The sequence below is a fragment of the Eurosta solidaginis genome, chromosome 1 (assembly GCF_040869045.1).
Source record: "Eurosta solidaginis isolate ZX-2024a chromosome 1, ASM4086904v1, whole genome shotgun sequence".
Lineage (NCBI taxonomy): Eukaryota > Metazoa > Arthropoda > Insecta > Diptera > Tephritidae > Eurosta > Eurosta solidaginis.
The window spans coordinates 146,488,479-146,503,739 of record NC_090319.1 but is presented as its reverse complement, the minus strand read 5'-3'; the positions used below and the strand labels follow the sequence as shown (position 1 = coordinate 146,503,739).

General features: G+C 37.4%; 1 long non-coding RNA gene across 1 annotated transcript; it reads right to left on the bottom strand.

Moving 5' to 3' along the window:
* Positions 1-9,514: 9,514 nt before the first annotated feature.
* On the bottom strand, positions 9,515-13,370 carry LOC137238831 (uncharacterized). The gene is made up of 2 exons (XR_010949223.1): positions 10,126-13,370; positions 9,515-10,051 (listed from the first exon to the last, which is right to left on the bottom strand). It is a non-coding gene; the product is annotated as an uncharacterized lncRNA (long non-coding RNA).
* Between the last annotated feature and the right edge of the window lie 1,891 nt (positions 13,371-15,261).

The following is a 15,261-nucleotide window of genomic DNA, read 5'->3' as shown; positions in this document are numbered from 1 at the left end:
TATTTTAAGAGGAAGTGGGTCATAGTTCTATAGATGGACGCCATTTAGGGATATCGCCATAAAGGTGGACCAGGCCTGACTCTAGAATTTGTTTGTACGATATGGGTATCAAATGAAATGTGTTAATGATAATTTTAAAAGGGAGTGGGCCTTAGTTCTATATGTGGACGCCTTTCGAGATATCGCCATAAAGGTGGACCAGGGGTGACTCTAGAATTTGTTTGTACTATATGGGCATCAAATGAAAGGTGTTAATGAGTATTTTAAGAGGGAGTGGGCCTTAGTTCTATAGGTGGACGCCTTTTCGGAATATCGTTATAAAAGTGGACCAGGGTTGACTCTAGAATGCGTTTGTACGATATGGGTATCAAACGAAAGGTGTTAACAAGTGTTTTAAAAGGAAGTGGGCTTTAGTTCTATGGGTGGACGCCTTTTCGGGATATCGCCATAAACGTGTACCAGGGGTGACTCTAGAATGCGTTTGTACAATATGGGTATCAAATGAAAGGTGTTAATGAGTATTTTAAAAGGGTGTGGGCCTTAGTTCTATAGATGGAAGCCTTTTCGAGATATCGCCATAAAGGTGGACCAGGGGTGACTCTAGAATTTGTTTGTACGATATGGGTATCAAATGATAGGTGTTAATGAGTATTTTAAAAGGGCGTGGGCCTTAGCTCTATAGGTGGACGCCTTTTCGAGATATCGCCATAAAGGTGGACTAGGGGTGACTCTAGAATTTGTTTGTACGATATGTGTATCAAATGAAAGGTGTTAATGAGTATTTTAAAAAGGAGTCGGCCTTAGTTCTATATGTGGACGCCTTTTTGAGATATCGCCATAAACGTGGACTAGGGGTGACTTTATAATGTGTTTGTACGATATGGGTAATTTATTTATATATGTAATACCACGAACAGTATTCCTTCCAAGATTCCAAGGGCTTTTGATTTCGCCTTGCAAAACTTTTTCATTTTCTTCTACTTAATATGGTAGGTGTCATACCCATTTTACCAAGTTTTTTTCTAAAGTTATATTTTGCGTCAATAGACCAATGCAATTACCATGTTTCATCCCTTTTTTCGTATTTGGTATATAATTATGGCATTTTTTTCATTTTTCGTAATTTTCGATATCGAAAAAGTAGGCGTGGTCATAGTCGGATTTCGGCCATTTTTTACACCAATACAAAGTGAGTTCAGATAAGTACGTGAACTGAGTTAGTAAAGATATATCGATTTTTGGTCAAGTTATCGTCTTAACGGCTGAGCGGAAGGACAGACGGTCGACTGTGTATAAAAACTGGGCGTGGCTTCAACCGATTTCGCCCTTTTTCAAAGAAAACAGTCCTAGAATCTAAGCCTCTACCAAATTTCACAAGGATTGGTAAATTTTTGTTCGACTTATGGCATTAAAAGTATCCTAGACAAATTAAATGAAAAAGGGCGGAGCCACGCCCATTTTGAAAATTTTTTTTATTTTTGTATTTTGTTGCAACTTATCATTACTGGAGTTGAATGTTGACATAATTTACTTATATACTGTAAAGATATTAAATTTTCTTTTAAAATTCCAATTTGTTTAAAAAGTGGGCGTGGTCGTTCTCCGATTTTTCTAATTTTTATTAAGCAGATATATAGTAATAAGAGTAACGTTCCTGCCAAATTTCATCATGATATCTTCAACGACTGCCAAATTACAGCTTGCAAAACTTCTAATTACCTTCTTTTAAAAGTGGGCGGTGCCACGCCCATTGTCCAAAATTTTACTAGTTTTCTATTCTGCGACATAATTTCAACTTACCTACCAAGTTTCATCGCTTAATCCGTATTTGGTAATGAATTATCGCACTTTTTCGAAATTTTCGATATCGAAAAAGTGGGGGTGGTTATTGTCCGATATCGTTCGTTTTAAATAGAGATCTGAGATGAGTGCCCAGGAACCTACATACCAAAATTCATCAAGATACCTCAAAATTTACTCAAGTTATCGTGTTAACGGACAGACGGACGGACGGACGGACATGGCTCAATCGAATTTTTTTTCGATACTGATGATTTTGATATATGGAAGTGTATATCTATCTCGATTCCTTTATACCTGTACAACCAACAGTTATCCAATCAAATTTAATATACTCTGTGAGCTCTGCTCAACTGAGTATAAAAATCATCGCCCATTTGGCTATCTTGGTATGTGAATAATAATAATCTTATTCACCCTAATCAAGTCGGCTTTAAAAGAGGGCATAGCAGAATCGATTCATTACTTCATTTAGGTCAGTATATATATGATGCATTATCTAGTAAGAACCACGTTTCCCTCCTCTCCTTAGACTTTATGAAAGCCTTCGACCGCATAGGCATACATATCTTCCTAAGACAACTTGACAAATGGAAAGTAGGCCCCAAAATATATAACTTCATAAAATCCTTCTTATCTCATAGAAAAATATTGGTTACTATCGCCAACACCCAATCATCTACCCGTCCTCTTTACAACGGTACTCCACAAGGTTATCCATTATCGGTAATTTTATTCATCATAGTATTCAACGAGCTCAGTATTATATTATCTAATTTCAGCTCTGTGGATCATCAGCTTTATGCTGACGACGTTTTAATATTTTCGAAAAATAGACTCAAGCAGAGGTTACGACAACTTACTCTGAAATAATATCCCAAATCTCCGCCTGGTCCCAATCTTCAGCCGCTTCAAACTCTCCCGGAAAATGTAATATGTTGCACATATGTAAAAAAATAAATTGTAATGCTCCCGCACTTAGTTTTTCTAACACTTCTATTCCAAATGTAACTAGCCTTAAGTTTTTAGGCATAATTTTAGACAATAAGTACAATTTTTCTGAACATTGTGAATATATTAAAAACAAGTTAAACTCCAGATTAGCAATTATTAAATACCTGTCTTCAAAGCGCTCACTTATCGGCTCGGCATTGTTGATCAACGTTACAAGGGCTCTTATGGTATCAACCTTTCAGTACGGATTGGAGATCTATGGACACCACGCTAAAAATAAGCTAAACATATTCTCAATTCCATATCAAGCAGCTTTACGAAAGTATGTACGTGCTTTCCCAACAACTCCCTTAAAAAACATATTTGCAGAAACTGGCTTACTCACAATATAGGATAATGTTAAAAATTGCGTAGGACAGCTATATGCTAAATTGTTAACTTCCACAAATCCAGTGTTCCGAAAAGACCTACAGTTAGTCTCATCTCGCAAAGGAATCCCCAAGATACCTTCAGCTATATACCTGTCCACTAAATTTGGTAAAGAAAATTCTTTACCCCTTCAAAAAGTTCAATTACGTGCAAATCGGCAACCACCATGGATGCTCAAAGAGATGTCTTTCATTAACACCATGACCCAGCATGACCCATCGAGGAATATAAGTCCATCTTCTTAAGCATTTCGGAGAAATACAAATCCAGTAGTTGGCAGTTTATTTACACCGACAGATCCAAAGGAGAGCAGACCTCATACGCTGTGGTAAACGAGAAAGGAGATGCACTTGCCTATGGACTTCTATTCCCTTTCTGTTCGATTTTTACAGCAGAAGCAGTAGCAATTTACAACGCGTTCATTTATGCCACGAAAAATAAGGGTAAATTTATAGTCTGCTCCGATAATCTATCTTGCTTTTCGGCGATACAAAACTTGAACAGCTCTAATTACATAATCGACTACATCATAAGCACACTTATTACGAACCCACATACAATTAAGATAATGTGGGTCCCTGGGCACTCGCACATTAAGGGTAACACTGTAGAAGACGTAATCGCAAAGCAAATGAATGCTACCCCCACCACTACAAGCCGCATCATATTTAAGAATGACATATTAAGCATTACCGATTTATAAAGCGCGAACGGCAAGCAGAACTATTATCCAAGTGGTCAACATATAATCATCATTACACATCTGTGAATCCTAATCGAATACCACCCTGCTACAATTCCACACTGCCAACAAATATGGTCACCACATACATCCGCCTTCGTCTCGGTCATACTATAATTACGCACGCACATCTGCTCAAAGGCGCAGAACCAAGCCTATCTCCTTTTGTGAATCCACCATCAGCATACAACATATTTTGTCAGCATGTCCCAATCTTATTACACAACAACGTCAGTATTTTCACAACACCGATCTTCTCCAGCTATTAAGCAACCCAACGAAAGAAAATATCTCAACCATATATTACTATCTCAGAGAAACCGACCTCCTTTGTCGGATATGATTCCTAGCTTATTTTATAAGTTTATATAACGATTGTATTGCTATGTAAACTTTTTATAAAAAAAAAAAAAAAAAAAAAAAATCTTCGCTGGGTCGCGCCCGGTGAACGCTGGTAACTGTGAGCCCGTTGCTCAACATGAAACTTTTTCTCCTGAACAGCTTAATAATATAATGCAAAGTGTGTGCAATGACAATATTGTTCAGGATTTGTCATGGCAGGAGTTTCAAGGTCTTCCCCGACCTGAGCATGAATTTCACAGGTAAGGACTCAAGAGCAGTTTGATATAGAAGATTTGGAAGTAGCGTTCCTTAGATCAAATGCCCTTGCCTACTTCTGCGGCTATCTCTATTTGAAAAATTTCAAAACGCATACGTGCTCCCAACCCTTACAGAATTTAGATGAAAATGACGCTTCATATGATTTATTTTTCATTCAGCAAAGGCAAATCGATAGATGTAATTTAGTTAAGCCACCGCAAGAATTCATGGACTACACTAAAGAGCTAGAAAGTATATTTCAAAGGGAATTTGATTCGGTTTGCCACAGAATTGGTATAGGCCAACTTTTATTTGATGAAATGAGACATGTTCGATCCTACCTCTGCTGACTAAATTGTAAAAGCGACGTAGTTCTGTGTTTATTTGTTCGGATTAGAATTTTCTTCCATCTAAAAGTTTTTAATAGAGATCTAAGCAACCCAGATTTTAAAAACAAAATATTGTGCGTTTCACACTTGTTGATTTTTTTTTGGCAAATAGTATCAACATTTTTTTTCCAAGATTCAATTTAAAATTTCCGAGAACTATTATCCTTTTAGCTTTCAGTAGTTTAAAGTTTTTGTTAAAGCACTGCGGTCAGATTTGGCAAAAATCTTTGTAAATATGTAAATAAAACTTATACTTTTAAGTTATTTCATGTGAATGAATCCTGTGATATTTTATGTTGTTTATTTAAATTTTATTTAATTTTTTATAATTTATTGAATTGTTTTTACTTTATAACTTGAATTTTTTTTATTTGCATTATTTTGTATAACTATACTCAGCTGAGCAGAGCTCACAGAGTATATTAACTTTGTTCGCATAACGGTAATCCGTAACGGCATAAACTAATCGAGATAGATATAGACTTCTATATATAAAAATGATCTGGGTGAAAAAAGAAATTCATTTAGCCATGTCAGTCCGTCCGTCCGTCTGTCCGTCCGTCTGTAAACACGATAACTTGAGTAAATTTTGAGGTATCTTGATGATGGTATGTAGGTTCCTGGGTGCTCATCTCAAATCGCTATTTAAAATGAACGAAATCGGACTACAACCATGCCCACTTTTTCGATATCGAAAATTTCGAAAAACCGAAAAAGTGCGATAATTCATTAAATTAAAATTAGTAAATATTTGGACAACAGGCGTGTCACAGCCCACTTTTAAAAGAAGGTAATTTAAAAGTTTTGCAAACTGTAATTTGCCAGTCGTTGAAGATATGATGATGAAATTTGGCGCGCACGTTACTCATATTACTATATGTGTGCTAAATAAAAATTAGCAAAATCGGATGACGAACACGCCCACTTTTAAAAAAATTATTTTTTTTTTTAGTCAAATTTTAACAAAAAATTTAAAATCTTTACAGTACATAAATAAATTATGCCAACATTCAACTCCAGTAATGATATGGTGCAACAAAATACAAAAATAAAAGAAAATTTCAAAATGGGCGTGGATCCGCCCTTTTTCATTTAATTCGTCTAGAATACTTTTAATGCCATAAGTCGATCAAAAATTTACCAATCTTTGTGAAATTTGGTAGGTGCATAGACTCTATGACGATAATTGTTTTCTGTGAAAATGGGCGAAATAGGTTGAAGCCGCGCCCAGTTTTTATACACAGTCGACCGTCTGTCCTTCCGCTCGGCCGTTAACACGATAACTTGAGCAAAAATCGATATATCTTTACTAAACTCAGTTCACGTACTTATCTAAACTCACTTTGTATTGGTATACAAACGGACCGAAATCCAACTATGACCACGCCCACGTTTGCGATATCGAAAATTACGAAAAATGATAAAAATGCCATAATTCTGTACCAAACATGAAAAAAGAGTACCATGTTTGGTTTGGTTTGGATTGGTTTATTGACGCAAAATATAACTTTAGAAAAAACTTTGTAAAATGGGTGTAACACTTACCATATTAAGTAGAAGAAAATGAAAATTTCTGCAGGGCGAAGTCAAAAGCCCTTGGAATCTTGGCAGGAATACTGTTCGTGGTATTACATATATAAATAAATTAGCGGTACCCGACAGAAGATGTTCTGGGTCGTCCTGGTCCACATTTTGGTCGATATCTCGAAAACGCCTTCACATATACAACTAAGGGCTACTCCCATTTAAAACCCTCATTAATACCTTTAATTTGATACCCATATCGTGCAACACACATTCTAGAGTCACAGCCGGTCCACCTTTATGGCGATATCCTGAAATTGCGTCCACCTATAGAGCTATGGCGCACACCCCTTTAAAATACTCTTTAATACCTTCCATTTGAAACCCATGTCATACAAACACATTCCAGTGTCACCCTAGGTTCATTTTGGGGATTTTCCCTTATTTTGTCTCCAAAGCTCTCAGCTGAGTATGTAATGTTCGGTTACACCCGAACTTAGCCTTCCTTACTTGTTGTATGTTTGCTTTTTTATGATTTTTGTACAAATTTACGTATACGTGTGATATAGGCCTACTGGGGAACCGAGCACCCAAAACTAACTTCGGTAAAGCGCCATATGCATACCTCCTGGGTGGTGCGGAAACTGCAAAGTGAAGTTTTATTTAATTTTTTTGTGTCGACTTGAATAATTATTGCTTTCAAAATATTTTCTGTTTGGTTTGTTACTATAATTCTAATAAATCTTTTTATTTTTCTTATATTTATCTATTTATTTACTTTTTACTTACATTATTCAAAACTAAGGCATATAAAGAAACTACAAAATCCTCAAAATTTATCAGAAAAATCCCCAATTTTACTTTCCTTGGGTGTGGCACCAATCACCAATGTTTTGAAAAATGTGCATTTTGACAGCGCTCTCTCGAAACAAAGAGTTGCAAATCCATTCATCTATGATTTCAATATTTGCACAGTTAGCACGTGTCACACGCACTCTTTGGTACCGGTGTTGCCAAATTTACTTTTTTCAAGCTAGGTTTAGCTTTTTTTCTCCGTTTAGCTTGAAAACATGTGATTTTGCGCTTTTGTTTAGAATTTGTTTAGCTTTTTTCAAAATTTTAGAAAGTCTAGATTAACAGTTTTATGTAGATTCAATTTTACGTACATTGAATGAATTTGGGCTAGATTTAAAAAAAAGGGAACAGATGATGTTGGCATTATGGTAGCAGAAATCAAGGCGTAGTATCTTTATTAAGGCAACACCAACCTTATGTCAACAAATGAAAGATACCGCTGTGCTTAAGGCTTATAGAACAAAGTAAAGCTTACGCACGGAATTATTATAAGCCATAAGGTAGAATATAACAACTTTACAACTAGGCTTATGGACCAACCAAAATAAGGCTTACTTACATAAGGCCTTATTAAAAGAAACTACATGCTGTATTAGGACCTTTTTATACTCAGCGTGGTTTGCACACAGAGTATATTAACTTTGATTAGATGACGGTTGGTTGTACAGGTATAAAGGAATCGAGATAGATATAGACTTCTATATATCAAAATCATCAGTATCGAATAAACTTTTATTGAGTCCGTCTGTCCGTTAACACGGTAAATTGAATAAATATTTAGATATCTTCACCAAATTTGGTACACGAGCTTATCTGGACCCAGAATAGATTGGTTTTGAAAATGAGCGAAATCGGATGATAACCACGCCCACTTTTTATATATATAACATTTTGGAAAACACAAAAAACTTGATTATTTAGTAAACAATACACCTAGAATATTGAAATTTGACGTGTGGACTGATATTGAGAATTTTGAAAAAAACATTTTTAAAATGGGCGTGGCACCACCCACTTGTGATAAAATCAATTTTACAAATATTATTAATCATAAGTCAAAAATCGTTATACCTATCGTAACAAAATTCGGCAGAGAGGTTGCCTTTACTATAAGGAATGCTTTGAAGAAAAACTAACGAAATCGGTTAAGGACCACGCCCACTTTTATATAAAAGATTTTTAAAAGGGTCGTGGATGAATAAAATAAGCTATATCCTTGCAAAAAAAAACTTTATATCAATGGTAGTTTATTTCCCAAGAGCATTTATAACAATAAATAGGAAAAACTTCAAATTTAAAAAAATGGGCGTGGCACCGCCCGTTTTATGACTAAGCAATTTTCTATGTTTCGGGAGCCATAACTCGAAGAAAAATTAACATAGCATAATGAAATTGTGTACACATATTTTCCTTATAGCAGAAAATATTGCTAGTAAAAATGGACGGGGTCAGTTAAAGACCACGGCAACTTAGATATAAAACAAGTTTAAAAGGGTCATAGACTAGAATAATAAGCTATAACTTAGCAAAAAATAGTTTGAATCAACGATATTTCACTTACCAAATTTTATTTTAAGAGGAAATGGGGAGCCATTTTTTTTTAAACGGGTGGTGCCACGTGTTATATAGAAAAGTAATTTAACTGAAATGAAATGTACAATTGAAGCTCACGCTGAGTATATAATGTTCGGTTACACCTGAATTTAGACACCTTGACTTGTTTAATCAGACTTACATAAGCTGTTATGATAACCAGGTTGAATAAGGATTGGTGTGCCGTACTATAACCTTATTATAAGTTTTATTGCACATACAAAATTGCTTGGTCTTATAATAAGACACCATCTGACTTCAAATACGTTTGTTCATATTCATAATAACCTATTTCGAAACTATTTAACCGGGGCAGTGGTTCGGCCCATAAATGTCATGAAAATATTGCTTCCAAAAATTCATTTGCCAGATATTGTTTTGAGGCTGTGTAAAACACATACCAAAAACTTGAAAAATTGGTTCTCAGACACTGTGGAATGTAGAGTTTCCATCTTTCATGGGTTCTTTAAAAGGACAAAAAGTTTATTTCCTTATTGAAAACAGTTTTATCGGCGTTCTTATTTTGCAAAATAAAAAACCATTTACCTCAAACATGTTACGAAAACTTAAAGACTATAGTAGAGTTTTATTTATCATGTATCCCTTTTATATTAAAACAAAGATAGCATCTGCTAACTACTTTTTTTTATTTTTTTATGAAATTGGAGTAACAATTAATTTAAATTTTTTATTGTGTTATGTCTTTTATGAAAAAAATTAATAAAACGCATAGAAAGTTGTCTTAAACTTTCAGCTTTTTTTTCTTAGACTTAAACATTGGTAATCTAGCATTTTTTTTGAAAAAGTGCTGACAACACTGTTTGGTTCTCTGTTTTAATCGCGCGAACGAAACTACGTTACTGTACGACAGACGTCGACAAATAGTGGCACAGTTGTGCATATTCAATTCACACGTATTCTTGTTCCCTTTATAGGTCCGACACTTAAGCAGCTTTTCATATAGATGACTTTAACACAAGAACGGTAGAAAGAGCGACACTGGCGCCATCTGATATTGAAAAGTAGCCATCTCCCAAATTTTGTTACAAGCAAATCATAAGAAGAATGTGACATTTGTTTTGGTTAAGGGTGTTGACACACTTTGCAGGTGAAATTATTTTTCCCACTGGTTGGTAAATTTTCTAGCATTTTTCGCAAGTAAAAACTGTAATATAACAAATGAATACGACACAAAATATGTTAGCAAGTATCTTTGTTGTATACGGATAAAGTTTATACCAGTGCTCTGCGAAATTTTTTATGTGAGTGGGCAAGGCGAAATAAACTTCAATTGCCAAGTCTGAAGTTCTTTCATATTTACAAACGCAACATCTTGGTTGATTGTGGCGATGTTATTCGAATGCATAAGCATGTGTTAAGCGTATCTTTATGAAAAATGACATTGTGTCACGACCTTTAGTTTAGTGGTCGCTGAGCATTTGGCGTAACAACATCGATTGTGTGCGTCACTCGCAATGTTGACGAATGTTGCTAGCAACCAACAAGCAAAGATTGTTTGTTAGTTTCTTTCAATGAGCACGAGGAAAAATATTTTATTTTGACCAACCCTTTTGCGCAAATGCAATTTATTTTATTGTATAAACCTTTTGCTTGCCATTGTGCGTATTAAAGAAATAATAACAAACGATCTTACCTTGTTGCTTGCTAATAAGCGAATGAACTACACAAAACGATTCATCAAGTGATGTGCGCGATCATAGCGCTCTCACTAGGTTAGGTTAGAGTGGCCACCGGTGCGATCACCAGTGTACTTAGGCCCAAAAGGTCCCATTGTGATACCACGTGGATCTCTTCCCTACTCAAACCAACAGGTCGATTCAGCAAATGTCAGGAATTTCTTAGGTTCCAACTTAGCCAGATCACAAAGATCGTCAAAGAAAGGAGATTCCAGAGATATCTTCCTCTTGCTCCAAAGCGCAGGACAGTCGCACAGAAAATGCTTGACTGTTTCTATTTCCTCTTCGTCTCTGCAGCTCCTGCAGTAATCATTATAAGGAGCACCCAGCCGTTGTGCATGCTTCCCGATTGCTGTGTGGTCGGTTATAAGTCCAACCACCAGAGATATGCCCTCCCTTCCAAGAAGAAGGAGACTTCTTGTACGTCTCGCGTTTCATTCAGGCCAAACAAGCTTCGTTTGTAGCAGGATTCGAGATTGCTCCATCTCACACCCGCTTCCCTAAGGAAAATTCCTTTCAAATTGAGCTTACAGGTAGGGAGCGGCATGCTCAATCCCTTCCAGGACGGAGAAAGCGGAACGGATGTGCCCCCTCTTGCAAGTTCATCAGCCATCTCATTGCCCGGTATTTCCGAGTTAATAAATTTGCGGCACTTCTCTACAGTCCTGGACTTACATGTGACCAATTCAATTATAGCGGTGAACAGCATTCCTCAGGTGATCAACGGCCTCATTTATAGCAGCCACTTTCGCTTGAAAGACGCTGCAATGATCGGGTAGGCTAAAGGATAGATTCCACCCTAGTTGAGGTGAAAATACCCCGCTGCCCACCTTTTTATCCAGTTTGGAGCCGTCAGTATATATCTGCAGCCTATCGCTCAGGTCCTGCGGTTCCTTCGACCAATAATCCCTACCCGGGGTAACACCCTCGTACTTGATATCGAAAAATGTAGTCGGAGGGCAATAGTCCGACGAAGGCGAATCCAGATTTTTAAGAATGGCTGCATGGCCAACCACATTGTCTCTCTAGTCGGATAACTCTCGCAGCAGTAGAGCAGAAAAGACCGCACATTGCTTGGCCATTAAATCTATTGGCAACACATTAAAAAGGGTATCCAGCGCCTCCGCAGGGGTGGTGCGCAGAACGCCCACCACGCAGATTAGAGCACTTCTTTGTACCTTCTGGAAAACTGGTAGGTTGGGTTTTGTATCGAAGCTCGTCCACCAGACCAAAGCCCTGTATAGAAGGATTGGTTTAACCACAGCAGTGTAGAGCCACAGGGTAATATCCGGCGAGACTCCCCTACAGCTGTATAGTGCCACTGGTGCTTTCCTCACACGCTTCTGAGCGTTTTCCCTTCAGGATAGTTTCCTATCCAAAATTACTCATAGGTATTTGCAGAGTCCCTCAGCGTCAGGGTCGTACCCACGAGCACCGGCAGCTACAACACAGGTATCTTATATTTCCTAGTGAATAGAGCCAGTTCAGTTTTGGCTGAATTGACCGATAGACCTTTACTCCTAGTCCAGTTCTCCACGAGTCTCAGCTTAGTTTGCATTAGATCGCATAGTGTCTGCGGAAACTTCCCGCTAACTAACAGCGCGAGTTACTCTGCATATGCGATTACCTTGCTGCATCCGTCCTTCTCAAGAAGAACCAGGAGCTCATTAAACGTGGCAACCCATAGAAGTGGATAAAGCACCCCCCCCCCCCCCCTCCTGCGGGGTGCCTCTTCGTATGTGTTTGACCACTGTTGAGCCAGCCAGGTAGGCATGAACCATTCTTCGTCACACTAACTGCTGAACAAGTTTCACTAGCCCCGAATCGGCCCCAAGTCGATTAGTGCATCAGTTATCGCAGAGGGCGTAACGTTGTTGAAAGCTTCCCCAATGTCGAGGAAAGATATGAGAGTGAATTCCTTGAGCGCCAAGGATTTCTCGATCTGGGAGACAACTGCATGCAAGGCCGTCTCCGTGGGCTTCCCTTTCACATACGCATGCTGGGATGTCGATAACTTTCCCTCCAAGGACTCCCTTAATGCGGAGTCCATTAACCTCTCGAGTGTCTTCAGCTGAAAGGATGTCAGGCATGTCGATCTGAAGTCTTTAGGGGTTGCGTGGCCAGTCCTTCCAGCTTTTGCTATAAAAGTGACCCTTGAATCGTTTCAACCCCGTGGAATATAGCTAGTGCCATCAGGTCCTTGCAGGCATCCAGGGACACTTTTTGGAGCACCAGAGAGCACCTTTCTGAGCCTGGATCCCTCAGACACCGTCTCCATTTCGCTACAAAACTTCCGCCCAGAGGTCCTCTTCGACGACCTTAGCAGTTTCTTATAATCCCCGAGCATCATTTTGTATGCATCCAATTTTTCAGCCTCCCTGAAGGCTTTAGCCAGATTGAATGCTTTCCGACAAGCCTTGCGTAGATTGTCTAGGTCCGCGTTCCACCACGGTGGTTTGGTGTTACCCCTAGATTTCTGCTTAAGACAGGCCTTATTAAGAGCCTCCCTGTAAGCCTTCGTATACAACCATATTATCCAGCTCTGCAGAGTTCTGGGGAGTACGAACATTAGATCCTGAGAGCCTCTTTTGAAACTCCTCACTGATACGCCAATTTGCGTTTTTTATGTTTCTATGCCGGACAGTTCTAAGCGCCATCCCGCCAAGGTCGAAGCGAACAAATTTATGATCCGCAAAAGAATGGTCTTCAAGCACCATTCAATTTCGCGATCTCATTAAAACATCTGCTTTTTCATTTTGCCCACGTCTGCTGTACGACCATCAAATTCAAACTAAAAGAGCTGTTGTTGATTTTGACGAAGTAGCCATTGTGCTCTAGATTATATACATATATGCAGTGCGCAGACTTTTAAAAAGAGAATGTTGTTGATTACATTCAACACGGCTTCTACAGATTCTTAATTACTACGAAAGCGGCAGCCACCAATATAAACTACAGCAAACAGTAGCGAAAAATTTAGAAAAAAATATTTATTATGTTAAAAAAGGCCCAAAGGAATGATTTTAGCTTTTATTATCTTTTATTTACTTCTATTGTAGTTTTTATTGACAAAGTAAAGAGGACGCCACTCATTGTCGCTTCCCAAAAATAGAATTAGGTTTAATCTGGCTACAACGGCTTCGTGATTGATTGTCATGCCGCTCAATCGCGCCGAAAATAACGACACTCATAAGAACATGTGTAACAAGTACGGAAGGCTAAGTTCGGGTGTAACTGAACTTTGCATACTCAGCTGCCAAATTACAGCTTGCAAAACTTTTAAATTACCTTCTTTTACTTCTTTTAAAAGTGTGCGGTTCCACGCCCATTGACTTACCAAGTTTCATCGCCTTATCCGTCTTTGGTAATGGATTTTCCCACTTTTTCTGTTTTTCGAAATTTTCGATATCGAATAAGCGGGCGTGGTTATAGTCCAATTACGTTCATTTTAAATAGCGATCTGAGATGAGAGTTACATACCAAATTTCATTAAGATACCTAAAAATTTACTCAAGTTATCATCTTTACCGACAGACGGACGGACGGACATGGCTAAATGAATTTCTTTTTTCGCCCAGATCTTTTGATATATAGGAGTCTATATCTATCTCGGTTAGTTTATGCCGTTACGGGGTACCTTTATGCGAACAAAATTAATGTACTCTGTGAGCTCTGCTCAGCTGAGTATAAAAATAATATGACAGATGTGGCGGCTACACCGGGGTCGTGAATGTAATCAGCCCTAAAGCTACAGTTTATATTTGTACAAAAAAATTCATAATTTAATGTAAAACAAATAAAGCACATTTCACGGAAATAGTACGTAAAAAAAAAACATGTAAACAAAACAAAAAAATACATGTAAATTTGTACATACATTAGACTGGGTCGATTTATTATCCGATATCGCGCCATCGATTTTTTGATAGGATTTGTGCTCAGGAGAAAAAAGTTCATTACGCATACCCAAAAAAATAATTTTCGAGCCTGCAAAATTTAATTTTTTTGCCTTTTTTCGACTTTGATTTAGTTTTTTTTTTATGACCTACTAAAAAGATTTTCATTTGATTGTAAAATTTTATCAGTTTATTTTTAACAGTTGTCACCAACGTTTTGAGCGGACATTTTTGGGTCGGAGAGGGCATACATATGAATATTTTTTTAGTAGGTCATGAAAAAAACCTTAAAAATTAAAGTCGAAAAAAAGTAAAAAAAATTTAATTTCGCAGGGTCGAAAATTATTTTTTTGGGTATGCGTAGTGGAACTTTTTTTTCCTGAACCCAAATCCTATCGAAAAATCGATGGCGCGATATCGGTTAACTTTCTTCCATACAAATCGACCCACCCATAGCTTATGCCTATATGATACTTGCTTTTTTCCTGTATTGAAATACTGACGAAAATTTCCCGAAACGTCAATTACAACAAAAATTTTCCATTGTCCCAAAAATACTGCCGCAAAATAACCGACTTCGGCATGTTATCGTTTACTTAAAACTCTTTTTATTTTCGTTCAAAATTATTCACAAAAAACTGATGAAAATAGCGCAGGAAAATATTTGCGTGCGTTTTTCATAAACGAATGTATTTCTTGTTTGAATTTGTGCACAAATTTTTAAAATTTGTCAGTGTAACGTCTTAATGTTATTTGGGTGTGCTCGGCAATTAAATGCGTTT